The sequence below is a fragment of the Cydia pomonella genome, chromosome 23, assembly GCF_033807575.1.
Source record: "Cydia pomonella isolate Wapato2018A chromosome 23, ilCydPomo1, whole genome shotgun sequence".
NCBI lineage: Eukaryota > Metazoa > Arthropoda > Insecta > Lepidoptera > Tortricidae > Cydia > Cydia pomonella.
In genome coordinates this window covers 778,638-798,017 of record NC_084725.1, presented here as the reverse complement: position 1 = coordinate 798,017, position 19,380 = coordinate 778,638, and the positions used below count along the sequence as shown (strand labels likewise).

At 36.8% G+C, this 19,380-nt stretch overlaps 1 protein-coding gene and 1 non-coding gene across 5 annotated transcripts in view; both read right to left on the bottom strand.

Moving 5' to 3' along the window:
* The window catches only part of LOC133530545 (zinc finger protein rotund-like), a 256,082-nt gene that overhangs the window by 69,326 nt on the left and 167,376 nt on the right, over window positions 1–19,380 (bottom strand). The window lies entirely within an intron of this gene.
* On the bottom strand, window positions 16,949–17,020 carry Trnat-cgu (transfer RNA threonine (anticodon CGU)). Its single transcript has one exon. It is a non-coding gene; the product is annotated as a tRNA-Thr (tRNA).

Here is a 19,380-nt window from a genome sequence, read left to right as displayed (position 1 = left end):
GTGGTTTGTGGGCCTTTGAATGCCACGTCGACCAGGTATTGGTCTATTGTGACAGCCCTTTAAAGTTCATTACTGATGCCCGTTGAATCCAGGAAATTCCAGATTCTTTGGGCCGTAATGTTCTGTACCTCATAGGGTTGCAATACGTGCCGCCCTAGGTGGGTACTTCTTTTTGACATTAGTGGTCCACAGGAGCAGAGAATGTGCATTGCAGTCTCCTCTGACTCATGGCAGAACCTGCATGTCGCGTCTTGTTTCTTTCCGATTTGAAACATGTGTTTGTTCAATTTACAGTGTCCAGTCAAAATTCTGGTCACCGCGCAGACTTTGTGTCTTTTGAGCCCTAGAAGCTCCCTAGCATTTTTGCTGTTGAACCCTTTGATTAGAGCTTTCGAGTGTTCTTGTCCTTTTACGAACTTCCACCAATCGTTTGCCCTTATTTTTTCTAAATTGCTGAGCAGTGAATATGCATCCCGTTTTGTGATTCCACAGAACGGTTCTGGGCCGACCAGGGGTGTGTCTGCGCCCTTTCTAGCAAGTTCGTCCGCTTCTTCGTTTCCGTTAATGTCGGAGTGCCCTGGTACCCATCTAAGTGTGACTTTGTTGGAGTTTGCCAGTGCATTGAGGTTTGTTTTACAGTTCTGGACTAGTTTTGAGTTTGACTCAAGGGATTCTAGTGCCAGCAGAGCAGCCTGGCTGTCTGAGTTGATGTAGATATGTTGGTGTCGTAGGTTTTTATCCAGGTTAATCTCCGCACATTTGTTGATGGCGTAGACTTCAGCCTGGAAGATTGAGGCCTGTGTGCCCATGCTGACGCTGGCTCTGAGCTTAGGTCTCTCACCATAGATCCCACATCCTACATCAATGCCTTTCTTGGAACCATCCGTGTACCAAATATGGCTACCCTCTTCGACGAACATTTGGTTGTTGGTCCATTTGTCTCTAGGAGGTATTTCTACTGTGTACAGTTTATTAAACTGACATTCAGTGTGCGTGTCATCGGTGGGCATGCTAAGGGTTCTATTTGCAAAAACCCAGGCCTTTAGTTTGGTTAATGCTTGAGAGCGCCATTTTGGCCTGTTTAGCGTGCATATTCTGTAGACGCACTGCTTAGCCTCCTTTTGCACCTGCAAGTGGAGTGGTATAATATCCAGCAGTGCGTCTAGGGCCGCCCCCGGTGTCGAGGAGAAGGCGCCTGTTGCTGTTAAACATGCCGTTCGCTGCAGGCTGTTTAGAGTTTCTATTGCCGTCTTTTGGTTGGTTTTGTTACACCAGACTGCGGAGGCGTAGGTAATTATGGGCCTCACAACCGCTGTGTATAACCACATAGCAATTTTGGGTCTTATGCCCCATCTTGCTCCTGCCATTCGACAGCATGACCACATGGCCATTTTCGCTTTTTGTATAATATTTCTTAAGTGAGGGTTCCAAGTTAACTTTTGGTCGAAAGTGACCCCTAGGTACTTGACCTCGTCTGAGAATGGTATTATTTGTCCATTAAGTCTTGGTTCTGTAAGCTTTTCGAGCTTTCGTTTCCTTGTGAATGGTACTATTACAGTCTTGCTCGGATTAATGGACAAGTCATTTTCTCTACACCATTTGAATATTGTGTTTAGAGCTCCTTGCATTAGGTTTGATATTGTGTGGAGGCAAGGGCCTTTGATGATGACTACAAGGTCGTCGGCATATCCTTGTGTGTCATAGTCTTGGCCTGACATAATTGCAAGAAGTTGGTCCACTGCCAGGGTCCATAATAGAGGGGAAAGAACGCCTCCTTGTGGGCACCCTTTTGTGGTATAAAATTCATGCTCTATAGTATTGAGGGTCAGAGTGGCTACTCTGTTCGAGAGCATGCTATGTACCCATCTGGTGGTGGTTTCGTCAACACCCTTTGATTTCATACCATTAAGTATGGTCTCTGTGGGTGTATTGTCGAAAGCACCCTCTACATCAAGGAACGCACATAGAGCGGTTTGCTTGTCCTCTAGGGTTTTCTGCACCTTGTCAACCAGGTCAAGTAGGGCAGTCTCCGTAGATTTTCCCTTTTGGTAAGCATGTTGGTTTACACTTAGTGGTCTTTCCACCAGGTATTGGGCTCTAATGTGCTGATCGATGATTCTTTCCATCGTTTTGAGTAAAAACGATGTTAGACTAATAGGTCTGAAGGATTTAGGCTGTGAGTAGTCCTTCTTCCCTGCTTTTGGTATAAATCGTACCTTGACCCGAGTCCATTTATCTGGTATAATTCCCCACGCGAAACTTGCTCGGAATATTCTGGCCAGATGCGGGAGGAGGAGGTCCTGTCCTTGCTGTAGAAGCGCCGGAAACACTCCATCTTCTCCCGCTGATTTAAATGGTTGAAATTTTTTTAAAGCCCATTTAATTTTGTTTGGTCTAAAGATGTTGGTTGCCAAATTCCAGTCGATATTGCGTGCCCTGTGGATTTGAGGATTCCTTTGGGCGCAAAGTTGTGTGTTACTGGTTGAATACGAACCGGGGAAGTGTGTGCCTCTGAGCAAGTCAAGAGTTTCCTCTTCTGTGTTCGTAAATGTGCCATCTGTTCTTTTCAGGAGACCGAGATAGTTGGTTGATGTCTTGGAGAGTATTTTGTGAATTCTCGCTCCTTTATGAGTTTGGGCAATCTCTTCACAGAACCTTCTCCATGACCTTCTTTTTGCCTTCCTGATTTGTTTATTATATTCAGTCAATGCTCTACCATACCTTTCCAAATAAATTATAACTAGGCTTGGATGTATTTGTGTTCGAAATAAATGCTTTCATTTTATTTATTTTTATTTAAGGTTTGCTTTTCTGCTTTGAAGATCAAATAAATTTATTTACACAGTTTCTGAAACCATTAATAGTTATTTGTTTTACAAATAAGTCATTAATTAACTCCTGCTAATATTGGCATCCGAGCAAGCTTGTTCGATAGTATTTTAGAGTGCAATAGAAAAAAAATCACCAGATCAAAGCGAGGAAAATACTAACTGTAAAATATTACAAATCAAGTCCAATGAACGCTATTAAATATTTAGCAGTCAAAAATGGATAGCAACAGCAACTTTCTCATAATTTTGTGAAGAATAAAAACAACCTTTACGAGCTGATCGTCTAGCACTAGTTGCGTTTTCGCGCGCAAATACATACTTGAAGTCGCGCAAGGTGTATCGAGTCGCGCGCGAGAACGCAACTCATGCTAGCTAGTCTGGTGCGGTGGATAAAATGATTTATCTTATTCAACAACTAGATTTAGTTGTAATATTGTGACTTTAAATTGCTAAGGCGTATCCTCATTATGATTTCTCTACGAAAATATGGCAGTGGTAAGTCAACACTCGAAATTGGTGGGTGTTAGAATCGCATGCCTTTACTTTTATTTGTTTTCTATAAAACTTCAAAGCACAATTTATTTATTTTGTAAGTTAGCTGCCAGTATTATATAATTTGACGTAAGTCGCTGACAATATATAATTTTTGTAATGCCCGCGTGGGTTCTTTCCTGGCGCAAAGGCAACGCGGTAACGCAGCGAGTGTGATGGGCACCTTTGCGCCGGGAACAACTCGCGGGGGCCTCTTTGAGTAGTTTGTTAGTTTTAGTTTAGCTTAAGCTTAATTTGTACTGTATGACATCATTATCTATTGACGTAATACGAGTGTATTTGATTTTTGTAAAATAATAATTATACTGAGATAATAGTGGATAAAGAATGAGCAGGTGCATAAATATTATGTCAAAAAGCCCATTTATTTCAGCCATAATTTAACCGATACGAGTAACAACATTTAATCAGTAGCCTGAAAGTAGTCTAACTAACCCTAATACATACAGGTCGTTAAAACAGCATCCAAAGCAGTTCTTTCTTTAATATCTTAACAAAAAGAGAGTCTTTACTTATATGTAGAACAATTATACAATTTATATGTAGGAAAGTTAAAAATGTAGAGATATACAGAATGTAACAAAAATATTGGGGATCCGTTAGTGGGTATCGTGTTTTGATGGAGGAAAAAGTAGATTTTTTATTTGACGCGAACATTTTTTTTCTATGGAGCAGATTTTCCAGGACAGCCAACCCTCTATATAAAGGCCAAAAAATTTATTTCAATATATTTCCAAGCGGCAGATACTTTTGACGCATTTTTTCACCCGCTACTATTGACGTTGACTACGTGTATTCAATAGAAAAATGAAATGAAAAGACACCGCACCTTAAGCATTTACTTTTTGTCGCCACCTTGAAGCTTTAATTTGTACATCGACATTATTATAATGAAAATATAATTAGCTTTACATTTATTTCCCCAGTAGTATCTCGTCTTTCGGCGTATTGCGGACGTCTGTACACACACACACACACACACACACACACACAAACATTATTTTTGCGCGGTGATGTAATGTTGCCGAATCTTGAATTATTGCTATTATGATTTAAATGCTCGCAGATTAACTTATGGAAACGTTCGTTTGACCATCTGTTACACCACGATGTAATATTGTAGTACAATTTTAGCAGTTATTGAAATCCTTGACTTATGTATAGTAAGTTGCAGATATAACTGACCCCCTGCATATGCTCTACATATTTGAGTAAAGCACCGGTATAGTATATAAGAATTGCCTCACTGCTTGGGAGAGTGCGCGGAAGCAGCAACAGCATGTTAAGGACGTTGGCCGATCGCCTCGACTGCCCGCTCACAAAATACTGGTTTGATGTGATTATTGGGATTGGTAGGGACAAATAGGGTAAGACTATTTATCGCTCCCAATACCTACTAGGTTAAGTTTCCTGTAGATATATTTATTTATTTATTTTTCACCTCACAAAGGATACATTTAACAATTACTATTATATAGAGCAAAGGCAAATTCGATTATACCCTTTGTGAGAGACTGGAGTCTGAACTAGGAGTAAACCTGTAATACAGATCTCCAGGCCCTCACCTCGGAAACTAGGAGTAAGATTTACTCTTAAAAAATAATTTGCAATGTATTAAATAGTAGTATAGTTCATAAGACTAGCATAGATTTTTTAAGAAGCTAAATTACTAACCAATTTCTATGGATTATGGTCTGAAATAAACAATTTTTATTTTATTTATATGTAACTTCATTTACGTAACAATATTTTATCGTTCAGGCAAGACGGTAAAAAAAGTGGATGTGACATAATCGGACGGACAGACGGACATGACGAATCTATAAGGGTTCCGTTTTTTGCCATTTGGCTACGGAACCCTAAAAAGCATTTTATATAATCGTGATATAATAGAGAGCTTTTCAGTCAAGTACCCTGTTAAGGCCACGAAGCTTGCTGAGTTGCCCAGGTAAGGTACGATATTGAAAAGCTTGATTATATCACCATTATATCCAATACTTTTTCTACGAGTCATCTAAAATAATACTTTTTTCATCTTCTTAATACTTTATCTCAGTAGACAAAGACATTAACACGCGACTATTATACGCCCGATTATGTCTTTTTCTCTCTAGTTCTCGCTCACTCTCTCTAGTTGACTACAGCGTAGCGAAATGAATATTATAGTTAAGTTGGGAGCGCATACATGAAAAGTACGCAATTATAGTTTAGTATACGAAATCTTAATCCAACCATTACAGTCGACGAGTAGAAATATTTGGTATATAATATAATAAATGGGGAATCGGTGTACGAATTTAATCAAATTATAGAATTAGGTGGTCAGGACAAATTACAGTATCTACTTACTTGTGTTCGAAGGCCCCTTTATCTATCGGTATACCTATTACATCTATACCTTACAAACAAATATACATAAAACTTTCGTATATACATTTTATTTTGCAACACAACGGCGTGATTATGCTGTTGAATGCGTACAAAAACATAGAGCTTTGCGCACTCTGTCCTTTATATTCGTCTAATATCCCGGAAAATTTTAAATACTTATAAATCGTGTTTGTCTATTGCAAGACTTGTAGATATACTAATATAATATTGTTATTTATTATATGCTTTCGTGTTTTCTACTGCCAGAAACAATTAATAGTAACAGAGAGGTAATGTCTAAGAATAAAACGTGCCCCTTAGTTTGACATCCAAAACAGATGGGTTGCGCCATGTTTTTTGCGGCCACTGAATTGTCAAAATGTCAACTTTTGAAAATCAGAGTTACAGCAAATTCGAAGTAAAAAACCTGTCAAATTCGAAGCACGAAATTGTCTTAGATTTTAGACATCTTACTCAATCAATGTATCTTTGATACTACACAATTAAGAATACCTAAATAGCTAAATTAAGATCTCAACACATATTTTGTCACACATACATATGCATGTCATTTATACTTATAGTAAATTTTTTTTATTAATATTTGTTTACTTAAATATAGGAAACTATAGGGCAATGATTAGAAAGATGGTACTTTATATACTTCTCTGTTTTGTAAGGCTGTTTGTTCCTTAATAAATAAATAAAAAAGTTAAAATAAAAGCCTTGTTACGCGACGGTGTGAGAGGAGGCCGTATTATGTTGACAGGCACTTGGGTAGTAGGTACTATTAGAATTCGGAGGATCGTGAGGTCAAGTTCGAGCTTATCCAAACTTACTTATAGGGTAGCCATGGTTGTATATAAGTGGGTAGAATCAGTGAAAAGATTTTATGATTACCTCTTAAGAGGGAAGTATAGTACGCGATCGTCCATACGATAAAATAAATGTCTTTCCATTTCTAAATATTTTCCATTATTCATGATTTTCTAGTACGCTATTGACACAGTGAAAAACTAGATTTGTAGGTTTCCATTTTTTCAAAATATGCAAAACAAAATATATTTTTTCATAAAAGCGAAACCTACTCGTATAAGCCTACGATACATTATGCTGAAGCGATTGACATCAAAATCAGAGCGATTTTTTAAGATTTAGTTAGTGGCAACCATTTTTTCCCGAAATTGAATTTCATAGAAAAAGTACCGTTATTTTGTTAAGATCGCAAAGCTGCTCTCTTAACCTTTCGTATACTATGTGTGTGGTGGTCAAAAATCTTGGGTTCAAAATTTAGTTGTGCTGTATAGCGAAGAATAAATTATCGTCGTAAAAAAAAAGCTAAAATATGATTAAATATTCGGTCTGAATTATTAAGATACACCGACAAGTGGTAAATATATTTTGTACAAATAAAATTAGGGGTTTCTATACACGCTTCGACTTTATTTCGGTTCATTCGGTTGTAGTACCTATACTATACTGGTTAACGTAACTGGTGACCGAAGAGCTGGCGGCTTCCTCGCACAACGTATCAGTATTGCGGTATAACGAGGAAATGCCACCAGAATCCTTGGCACAATGCCTCAAAGGCTTATTTTAGATTTAAGCTAGTTATAGTAATCCTCTATTTATATCCATTATGTATATTGTTATTGTAAATAAATACTTGTAATATCATTACTATACTTAGTATACAAACAAGAAACAATTTTAACGAGATAATCACGAAAACCGCAAATAGCAAGTATTCGTGCTTTGACAACATTTCTTAATTGCTATAGCACCTACCTACTTATAAAGTAATTTCAGATTAATATATAATATCTAGGAATGAAGAGGGAAGAATAGCTTTGCTATCCTAACGAAATAACGGTACTTTTTCTATTAAATTCCTTTTCGGGAGGACACGGTTTCCACTACTAAATCTGTTATTTGTTAAATTACTTTGGTTTCGCTTTTTACAAAAAAAAAAAATGTTTGTATTGCAAATTTCGACGTATAAACCTAGTTGTTGTTTGTGTCAATAACACACTCAAAATCATGGAAAATGGAAAATATTAAGGAGTGAAAAAACATCTTCTCTTTTTGTATGGATAACCACGTGCTTTTAGAACCAAAGAAATAAATAATAATATTTTAGAAATTACCAAAGTAATGAGAGAAATTAAGTAGCATAAATTATCATGTAGAAATATCAAAGACCACCGCGCAATGAAAAAGCGTACCTATTGTCATTTTTTACCACTTTTTGCAACACGTGTATGTTCTAATGATTGTGACGTTTTTTTAGAACCACAAAAACACGTCGATACGACACTTGACTGTATTTGGAGCTGAAAAAAGGGTTAATTATATAACAATGATAATTAGTCATTTTAAACAATCATACTTTGCTTTTTCATGCGTTGAAGGGTACCTTAGCCAAGCCGTTGATTTCTGATGAGGGCTACCTTTTTTTTTACTCACCAGTTGGCGCCACTGTTGATGTAGGTCCAGAAAAACAGATCTCAAAATTCTACTATGCTTATTAAAAAAAAAACAATACGTTCTAATATAGACAAAGATATTTTAACGTCTAAATTTTCCGTTTTTCAACCTAATTAATTTTGCCTATTTTAGTTGGCAATTTTTTAAACCAATTAACACTAATGTTTACCACGATTAATCAAAGATGGAAAAAGATTTACCACAATTTCGAATAAGGAGTGAAAAATCGCGACAAAAAAGCTTGCAACCCCATGCATTTGACATTTTGAAAGACCTCCGTGTACACTAGCGCTACTAGTTGCGAAATTACGTGGTAGCCCTCATTAGTTCTTTCTACCGTTTATCCGTTTACCAGAAATAGATATAAGTTACATAGTTTATGTCAAGTCTGATGTAATTTAAGCATATCTTTTTAAAATGAGAGGGTAACTTTCCATTAGTACCTGTGTTATTATCCAAAGATAACCCTAAGATAAGGTAGATTCACAAATCGGACAGTGTGTGGGCGATCTAACACGTATCAGTACCTTAGCAACAGCGTTTCGTCAGCTCAATTTTTAATAATAATATAATCAATTTAATGATTTAGTACCTGTTAGCCAACTTTAATTTTAAACGGACGTATATTCTCAAGCAAACAACGTTAGTTACGACGTTTCTAAAGAGTGTGTTGTCAGTACGAGTGAAGAGAAGGCGTCAATCATACGGTGCAAAAAACGTGATCATAACATGTGAAGTCATGTGCCTAATGTATGTTTTAATCTGCCAATCTACAAATAACTAGCCGAAATACACTTGAATACTTATTACTTCTCAATTAAGATAATATTTTACGACTACTCTTCGGTACAAACGATTGGCGTCCAAAGAGTTAATAATGTTTCGGCAAAAATTTCATTTTTGGTACAAGCTTTTATCGCTGACTGTACTTTTTTTCCACAGGCAACTAATACTCATCGAGACAATTCTAAAAACCTCAAACACAATTAGGTTGCGTTGTTTTATCACAAGAGTTCATATGGCTACCTCCTTTCTCCATCATCAGATCAGCTTGATGGTAAAAAGCTGGGCATCCTCAACAAGGTGAGGCAGTATTTTACACCTAGGCAGCTGCTCGACCTTTACCAAGCACAAGTCCGGTCGTGTGTGGAATACTGTTCACATCTGTGGGATGGTTCAGCCAAATACCAGCTTGAGGCGCTCGAGTCAGTCGAGAGGAGGGCCAAGAGAATTATTAATGACGACGATCTGACGAATGCTCGACTTCAAAGTCTGGAGCATCGTTGCCAGCCTAACGATCTTTTATAGGATACATTTCGGAGAGTGTGCTGAGGAATTGCACAACCTTTTTCCTCCGTCCCCATTTCACCATCGGACTACCAGACAATCGGCACTTCGGCATCGCTTCATGGTAGGTATTCCACAAATACGCACGAAGCGTTTCGCTTCAACATTCCTTATGCGAACTGCCAAGGAGTGGAATGCCCTGCCCGAGTCTGTGTTTCCGTATGAGTACAATCTGAATCTCTTCAAGGCTAGAGTAAATAGGTATCTCATAGGTAAGCGTGCTCCACCGTAGACCGCATCATCACTTACCATCAGGTGTGATCGTGGTCAAACGCCTGCCTATCCTCCATAAAAAAAAAAAAAAAAATGGTACCATAATATTGCATTGTCACCTGACTTTCGTATGTATGCAAATTTTCAGCTTCATCGTAAATCGAGAAGTGGGTCAAATTTAACTTGCAAGATCTGTCCCATACATACTAACAGGGCAAGTTAAATAAAAGCTTGTAAAAATATTGTCAATGCACTAGTTAACATTGTTGATTTTGGGATACCATTATCTACATTGTCTATGCACCCTTTCCTCGCCACACCAGGTAAATGACGTTTGGCATCTTACAAATAATAATAAAATACCCTAGGCCTAATCCTTTAAGAGGTTTACTCGATTTTTATCTCATAATCTGATCCCCCGTTAATTTTCGTTCTAGTCTTATCCACTGCGAAATATCTATCAAGGGTTTGTTTCACAAAGTTTGCAAAGTATTGGATAGCTAATCACCAAATAAATTAACTACCAGATAAAACTTCCTGCGAAACATAGCACTTTATTGAAGATAGTGAAACACCAACGATGACTTTATTCGTGAGATAAGTGGCAAGTAGCTTATTCCAGACCTAACTTGGACATTTTCACAATGTCAAACCCTAAAAGCCTGTTTCACAATGTCCAAGTAAGGTCCTGAATGTGCTACTTGCCACTTATCTTACCAATAAAGTCATAATTGGCATTTCACAATCCTCAAATAAGCTTAACTGGTAGATAAAGTGCTAAGTTTTGCAGGAAGTTTTATCTGGCAGTTAATTTTTTTGTTAATTAGCTATCCAATACTTACTTTACTATGTTAAAGATATTTATACCTAGTCCCCATTCCCCTATTTAGGACCCATTTTTCGAGTTGTAGTAGACAAAATAATAGTCATTTCAAATAGGGTACCATGGCAACATTACAGAAACGTACTTTTCACGTATATAATTTCGTTGGGACAGTTTCTGCATAGGTATGACTTCTACCATGCCTAATATTTATAATTATATTCAAACCGGAATAAATCGATAGTTAATTCACCTATTCAAAGTTCACATCTTCCTCAGTGGGTATTTAATTTAGGCATGAACTAAGATTAGGTATAAGTTAGCCAAGTGCGGCCTTGAGCTTCGATGAGCACAATCAATTCATCTTGTCACGACCTCTGCATAAGTTAGCTAAAATAAGTTAAGCTATGTACACACTAGAGACGGCACGAAGGGTCAGCATTCCTGCAAATTCTTGTTTGTTGTTAGTTCATTTTGTACTAAGCTGATTCGTCGTTCAAAGTTTTCAAAGGTGTACATTCTCTGTCAACGTCAATATTTCGGGTATTGATTGAGACAGTACATTTTTCATTCATTTCAAAATATTCTTGTTAGCTCTTCTTGCCATTATTAATACCTTTGGTTAAAAGATTCCAAAATTCACACATTCGCAAAAGTACTAATATTACACAGGCCACACAGGAAAAATTGGTAATCACTGGTAAAACCGAAGGCGATAAGCCGAGACGCAGGAACCAAATGAGGTGGACAGATCAAATTAGCTCAGCCCTTGATGTGACGCTCCACAGTGCCCTACATTCGGCGAGAGACAGAAAGATATGGCAGCAAATTGTCAATGGTAAGCTGTTTTCTAGAAGTAGCCACGACCCTCAGTGATGAGGAAACTAATGCAAAGAGGGGAATATTATACAACCTCGTAGCAATAGATAAAGTAGTTTATTTTCCAAGTATTACAATGTGCTTATGAACGTCAAATAAAGCTACGCCGGCTCTAACCCTACACCTCTGACCCGAGAAGATTTAAATACCTCCTAAATTGTAGGAGGGTATCCCAATATGGGATGGGCAAGAAACTAGGTTCGGCAATTTTAAGTAGTGCTTTACTTTCGAAGAAGTGTTCCCGGGTCAGGGGGTTCACGGGTCTAGGCAAGATGACCATCGTTGTTGACCAGCCAATCGGAACTTACATAACGTATATAAATATTTACATGATTTTTGTCAGCATCTGCTATCCCGATACTTTTCTTCGTTTCGTTTGTAGTTTGTCGATGAACGATTGTCATTTTAGCTAGGCCCACAGGTTTTTAAAGAGTAGTCAACGCCGCAGCTGGTGACCTAATAAGATATATAATAAAAGATACTTGTATTTTTATTATAAAACGTGTAACGTGTATAGAAAGTTGTTACAATGACATAAACAGCCTTTTTTCCGACGGAATTATGGCGATTAACGAAAATGATTATGATTTACAGGCTACATTGCGTATTTTGACAAACAAAGCACGTGTACTTACGTACGTCTAGACGCAGCTTTAGCGTTAGTTTGCATACAAGTCTTTATCACAGCTGGACTTGATATAACTAGACACATATAGTATGTAATCGGCGGTATTTAATACCGGTATTTTAGTTTGTATTCAGGATCTGATCACGTGTAATTTGAGTGTGCTTTTCGTCGGGCAATTTTTTACCACTTCTGATAAAGTTAAGAAGCCGATATTTGACATGATAACATTCGACAGTTTGCCGTTAAATTCAACGGCATATAATACAGAACTCCTAGTGTAAATTTATTCGAAAGCGTGACGTGACGTACGCGTTTGCGTTAAGTCTCATTTTGTATGGGATTTAGAAACAGCGCGCCTAGCGGGACGTTTTGAAAACTAAAAATCCTATACAAAATGAGACTTAACGCAAATGCGCGTCACGTTTCGCTATCTAATAAATTTACACTGATTATTAAAGAGTGACAACATGAAACAGAAATATTTATTATTCTTTATTTTGATAATATATGTAAGATATGAACTTTTATTACCAATTACAACACAAATCGTCTTTATTGCACAACCTCAGAATAAATGTACATAGAAACACACATAATTACGATAGTTATGTTAATCTTTTTAGATATAAACGAAACATTGCGTGATAAAAGTTGCAGGAAAGTATTCAATCAAAGCTAATGAGTAACTAAGTAAAAGACAACACAAAAGAAAAGACAGTATTTAAAACTTGAAAAATAGGTATAGGTATCAATTATATGATAAATAAAACTAGTCATAACTTATTGTATAAATAGCTAAGAAATGTTACTAAGGAAGAGCTGATAAATCATAAAGGTCATCAATAATTACAAACACTACTTACAAAAAATATACTACTAAAGAAAAACTGATGTTAATTAATAATATAAATATAAATGAACCAAAATAATTACGTAAGGATGAAGCTAAAAAAGAAACAAAAATAAAACCAAACGCTATCGAAGTTAAAACTAACACGAGTTTACATAAAACAGCAAAAAACGGAATACATTAAAAGGTCAAGCTATCAAATGACATAATAAGGCAATAAACAGTTAGTTGACTCACGAATTTAAATAAAAATTGTCTCAAAACCTGTTAAAGGACAAATAAACACAATGACCCAGATTTCTTTTAACAAAAAACTATTATAAAAACGGGCAGCAGTTCTAGCAAAAACGCCGTTTTTTGATACGTAGCGTACAAAAAAGGAATGGTTTAGAGAACGAACATTATTGTTTTTGCTAGTTGTGTGGATGATAATGAAAGTTTACTTTTTGCGATGATTGAGACAAAAAGTATTCAGTGAAAGTAATTAATACTAGATATGACACCATATTCCTTATGGATGCTGTACAGCGAACCCTGTTGAAAATTTCTCAAGAGAATACAATACAAAGTGCATTGGAGTAACTTTGTCAATGGAGAAATTTTGAAAATTGCTAATCGTCCCACTTGCAATCCGGGGGTCGCGGGTTCAAACCCGGGCTTGTACCAATGAGTTTTACGGAACTAATGTACGAAATATTACTTGATATTTACCAGTCGCTTTTCGGTGAAGGAAAACATGAAGGTCAGATGTGCATCGCTTTCGTGCCTACGCCTATTCTTGGGATTAGTCGCCAAGCGGACCCCAGGCTCCTGAAATCCGTGGCAAAATGCCGGAACAACGCGAGAACGAAGATGTTGCAACAGTAGAAAGTGCTTCTATTCTAGTTGATATTGGTGATTTTTTTTAATTATCCGATTTCGAGGATACCTTACAGTACTTTACTTTCAAAGAATTGCTACCCTACTAGCATTTATTGTATCGAAGTTAGGGTTTAAATGGTTAAATAAAAGATGTATCGACAAAAATCGCATCAAAATAAGATAAAACTCCAGTCCTTTAGACCCTTCAAATAGACTCAAAACGACTTGACGCGCGACTCAAATGACAGAAGTATACAAAAAAACTATTAGAAACTAGCTCCTGCCTGTGAATACTGTACCGTAAAACAATCCTACAACTATGACCCACAAGTTCAACCCTTAATTAAGTACAAATAATGTTTTTCGGGTGTTCTATGTTGCCTCAGAACCTCAAAATAATAGCCTATCTAAAATAAACTCTTGAAGCATTGTACCAAGGATGCTGGCGGCATCGGCATTTCCTCGTTGTATCGCAATGCTGACACGTTGTGCGAGGAAGCCGCCAGCTCTTCGGTCACCAGTTACGTCAACCAGACGCTTTGCGATTTCTTCAAAACATTTTTGAGCGCATGGACCTAGAGTTTCAACGCCAGATTTAGTTTTGGACCATAATTAGGAGATTTTAGATTGCTTCCACCGTTATAATTTAATACCCCCATAATATATTCCATCCTTCTTAGATAATTTCTTCTTTTGCAGCCCTCATGTCACCTTTTTACAAGATAAAATTCGCCTGATGGTAAGCAGTCTCCGTAGCCTATGGACGCCTGCAACTACAGACGTGTTACATGCGGGTTGCCGACCCTAACCACTTAACCCTCGTTGAGCTCTGGCAATTTTACTCACCGGCAGGGACACAACACTATGAATATGATCTAGTGTTATTTGGCTGCGGTTTTCTGTAAGGTGGAGGTACTTCCCCAGTTGGGCTCTGCTCCAGATTTGGAATGACATCCGCTGTGCTGTGCCCTACCACACAAAGCGAGATGACATTCACAGTGCCCATACCTCTCTTTGGACGTTGTTTAAGAACATACAAGGGTCCAAAACCTCCGGGGCCTATCCGATTCGTGACTAATAATGTGTTTTAATGATGTTATAATGACGTGTTGTTAGTTTGCCATGACTAAACGATTTTTGTTATATTCTATTTCTATGATTTTTCCATGTGAAGTTAGACAAACATCATTGAAATACATTTAGCAATTTATACGTGATGGAGGGACATTCAATTATTCAAACATATACATTTTCTTATTTATATTGTTACTTACTTAGTAATCTAGGTATCTATAAACTAGTAACAGGCATTATCTGAAAGCGTGGTAGTATAAAGTACATACAAGGTGCCCGTGAGCATTGCGAGAGATTTTAACGGTGCATTCCTGGTAATATTAAGAAACTAAAATGTCATATAAAATTTTCTGGATTAGGCCTAGTTTCAGAGATAATTAAATGTTTTTCGAAATCATTCTTTCGCCATAAGTCGGTATAAAACACATACCTGACTGCGGTATTGCCACTTTGAGGTCTAGTCTGGACATACCTATTTGACATCGAAAAATTAAAAAATGTGTTCGAGAGGCTACCCCCAAATAAAATAAAAACTATTTAGTTAATTTTAGGTTACATGTTTATCAATACAAATTACGTTTTATGTACAGAAGTGTTCAAAAAAAAAAAACAAAAAAAAACATTTTTTTGTCGAAGATCACAAAAAGTCATATAACATTTTTTGCTTCTGTTGCCATCACGAATGCACCGTTAAAATCTCTCGCGATGCTCACGGGCACCTTGTATATCTTTGTAGGCATTCATTAGATTTTATCGTTAAAGCAATAAGTTTCGTTACTCTATTTTTATTACCATGACTTCAATTAAAGCATAATATTTAATTTATTCATTATTAATTGAGCTTTATCTGAATATTTAAATTAATGTTTGGACTAATAAATATCTTTTGGACCAGTTCCGTATCAAAACCAGTTGACAGACGTAACATTTATACACACTTTTTTAAGTTCATCATCATCAGCCTGTATTCGTCCCACTGCTGGGCACAGACTTCCGTTCGTTGTACATTTACCATCATATATGTATAATATTACTAATTAGATCCGATTTTATTTTATTTATTTAAACTTTATTGCACAATATAACAAATAAAGTACAAATGGCGAACTTAATGCCTAAGGGCATTCTCTACCAGTCAACCATCAGGCTAAACAGAAACAGTAGTACGTGCAGGCATTAAACAAAACAAAAACAGAATAAGTAATTTAAAACAAGCAAAATAACGATTAATAATATATACTAACGGTTATAACTTACATAAATATACATACATATATATTAATTTATGTACCCAGTGCAAAAAATACTATGACTACGAAGGACAATTAACCAGAGAGCTTGTCGAAAAAGTGCTTACGTAACATACGCTTAAACGAGAGCTTGGTTTGAGCCTGTCTGATGTTGAGTGGGAGATCATTCCAAAGCCGGATCGCCTGAACGGTGAAGGAGTTAGAGACAAAACCAGAACTATGACAAGGAACAGTAAGCTTGAGACTAAATTCGCAACGATCTACGTTCACGAACAGGGAGCCAGTTAAGCCGACGGCGATATGCAGATATGTGGTCATATTTTAAGGCTCTCCAAAACTCATTACATCATCTATCTCCCTAGCGTTACCACTAGGGTAACCTAAGTCCGATTGGCAACCCAAAGAATAAGCGCAGGGACTAGTTTTTACGAACGCGACTGCCATATGATCATAATTATGACTCAAGGGTAGGTTCCCGAAAAATGTTTTCCTTCAACGAAGGGTAACCAGTATTTAAATATGAAAACAAGAAGATTTGAGGAGAATGCGACCCAGAGTAACCTGCAGCTCCAACTCCAAGGAATTGAACTGAAAATCTAAAAGTAATAAGTCTCTACAATCCTGCACCAATCTAGTTGATTGAAAGAGAATGCCTTAAAGCGTTAAATCCGCCTTTGTACTATTTTTTGTAAATTTGCGAAATAAAGTTTAAATAAATAAATAATAACCGATGGGCAAACTAAAATAGATATCATACAAAGAAAACGTGACCAAGTCCACAGGTGGCCGAGGCGGGAATTGAACCCGCATCCTCAGCTTACGCGGCTAACGCCCTGACCACTACACCACCCGGCCACGGCGGTACCCGTCCCAAATATATAGTAAATTATATGTATATGGTATATATATCAGTGCGACTACTTTAAAAAACAAATCAAAAAATATTTCATAAAAGTATTTGATTTGTTCTCTAGTTGAAGCGATTGACAGTCCACCTATTTCCGGGCGTCCCTGCACTACGTCTACATCTACAAGTCCGAGAAAACGAGCTTGGTATGAACCCAAGACCATTGGTTCAATAGCCGCACTCTTAACCGATTGGTTACTATCGCTGGTCGTTTTTATAATAAGTTTTTTACTCTATGTTCGTAACACGTGAAGATGACTGTTGTCTATTGACGTTTGTGTGTCTCTAACTGCCAATTTCGAAACGTTGATCACGTTAAATTTATGTACACTCTTCCTAAAACAAGCAAGCAAGTTTTAGGACATGCATTAAATTAAGTAGCTACTTATTCACAATATATTTATATTATTTATCTACATCTATATCATATCCTCTCTACAATATATTCAGAAACGATAAGCTAACGGCCTATATTAAACTTTATCGATAGCCGATACCTTAATAACATTCAAATTTAGAACACCTCTGAGAAACCAAGAAATTTGATTTGACATCTATTCTAATATCAGTCCAGATGACGTTTTATTCAAAATGAAGTGTCAGTTACAAAGAATTTAGATAAAGTTCTCATCTGGGGTAGTTGTTGAGTATCAAAATGGCGAAGACGTTTCGAGAATATTTTTTTGTGTTGTGCTCATTCATGTCGTTCAAAGTGTAATATTGATAGCTTATTATGCAGTGAACTATCGTGAAAGTGTGCAGCTAATGAAAAACTAATCTTGAAACGCGTTTAGCCATGTTTTAATCAACACCCTGCAATCCGTCGTGGCTTTTAGTAAAGTCCAGCTATCTCTTTACTAAAAGCAACTATCGAACAACGTCATGCTTTACGAGCACACTTAAAATTTACTACGAAACTAGACATTAGAAAAATCATCATAGATTTGATGGACGCCATATTTTAAAAGAAGAAGAAATTTCTCATCTTACTTGATATCGGACGATAGGGCAGTCGGCTCCGACTCTAGTTTGTCTCTGAATAAAAAAAAACAACGGATGCGCAAAAATTTTTGCATTTGGACGACCGGTTTGGCCTAGTGGCTAGTGACCCTGCCTACGAAGCTGATGGTCCTGGGTTCAAATCCTGGTAAGGGCATTTATTCGTGTGATGAGCATGGATATTTGTTACTGAGTCATGGGTGTTTTCTATGTATTTAAGTATTTATAAATATTTTATATATTATATATATCGATGTCTAAGTATCCTCAACACAAGCCTTATTGAGCTTACTGTGGGACTTAGTCAATTTGTGTAATAATGTCCTATAATATTTATTTATTTATTATTTTATTACCACCATTTGACGTTTAATTAGTTTGTAAGTATAAAATTACTTTGTTTCGTTGAAGGTGGTGAATGATATTGATGTAGGTAAAGCAGTATAAGCATGTAACTGTACATAATTAGGCATTAAAATACTCGTGTGATCGTTTTATGAAACTCATGTCATTCGTTTCATAAACCCACACTCGTATTTTAACCTCTTTCATTATGTAGCAGTCACATAAACTACTATTATATCTATTGCGCTAATTAACCGACTTCGAAATTTTAAAAAGAGGAGGTTCTTAATTCAGTTGTGTTTTTTATACTTTTACTTTAAGTCTCGGACTTTATTATTTAACCTATTTTGGGTTTACCTTTCTTTTGACCTTTAACACTAAAATTATCTTGAAACCTGTACGATTCTTAATTGAAAGTCCGTGACTGTACCCAATAGTTTAGTACTCATCATTCTTAAATCAACGGAATAAAATTAAACTGTCCAAACAAAACCTAATTGAGTTTGAAGACAAACAGACTACCGCACTACCCCGTAAAAAACCAAAACAAACAATAGAAAAGTCAAGCAACACTCCAAACGCGGAAAAGATGCGGAAAAACCGAACGTAGGTAGCTTCGCGACTATGCGTCAGAGTCGGTCGTTTACTTCCAAAAAAACCTATAATCCACCATCAAATATCAAAAGAAATTAAACCTACGATGTTAAGAGTTAAAGCTCATGTTAGAACGGCATGGGGTATGAATTAGGGCATTATAAAACAGTGTGATGTAATACGTGCCCGCCACAAGGTCAGCATAGACCGAAAATCAGGTTTGCCCCCCTCCCGCGCGGTGCGCGTGAGACGGTTTGCGTTGTGATGGTTGGGCTTGATGAGTTTTTAATATTTATTTATTTATAGGGACTTCGTTATTAGTATGAGAAATAATGCCGCAGATTTAAGCTTAGGGGTTTTAATCGGGTAC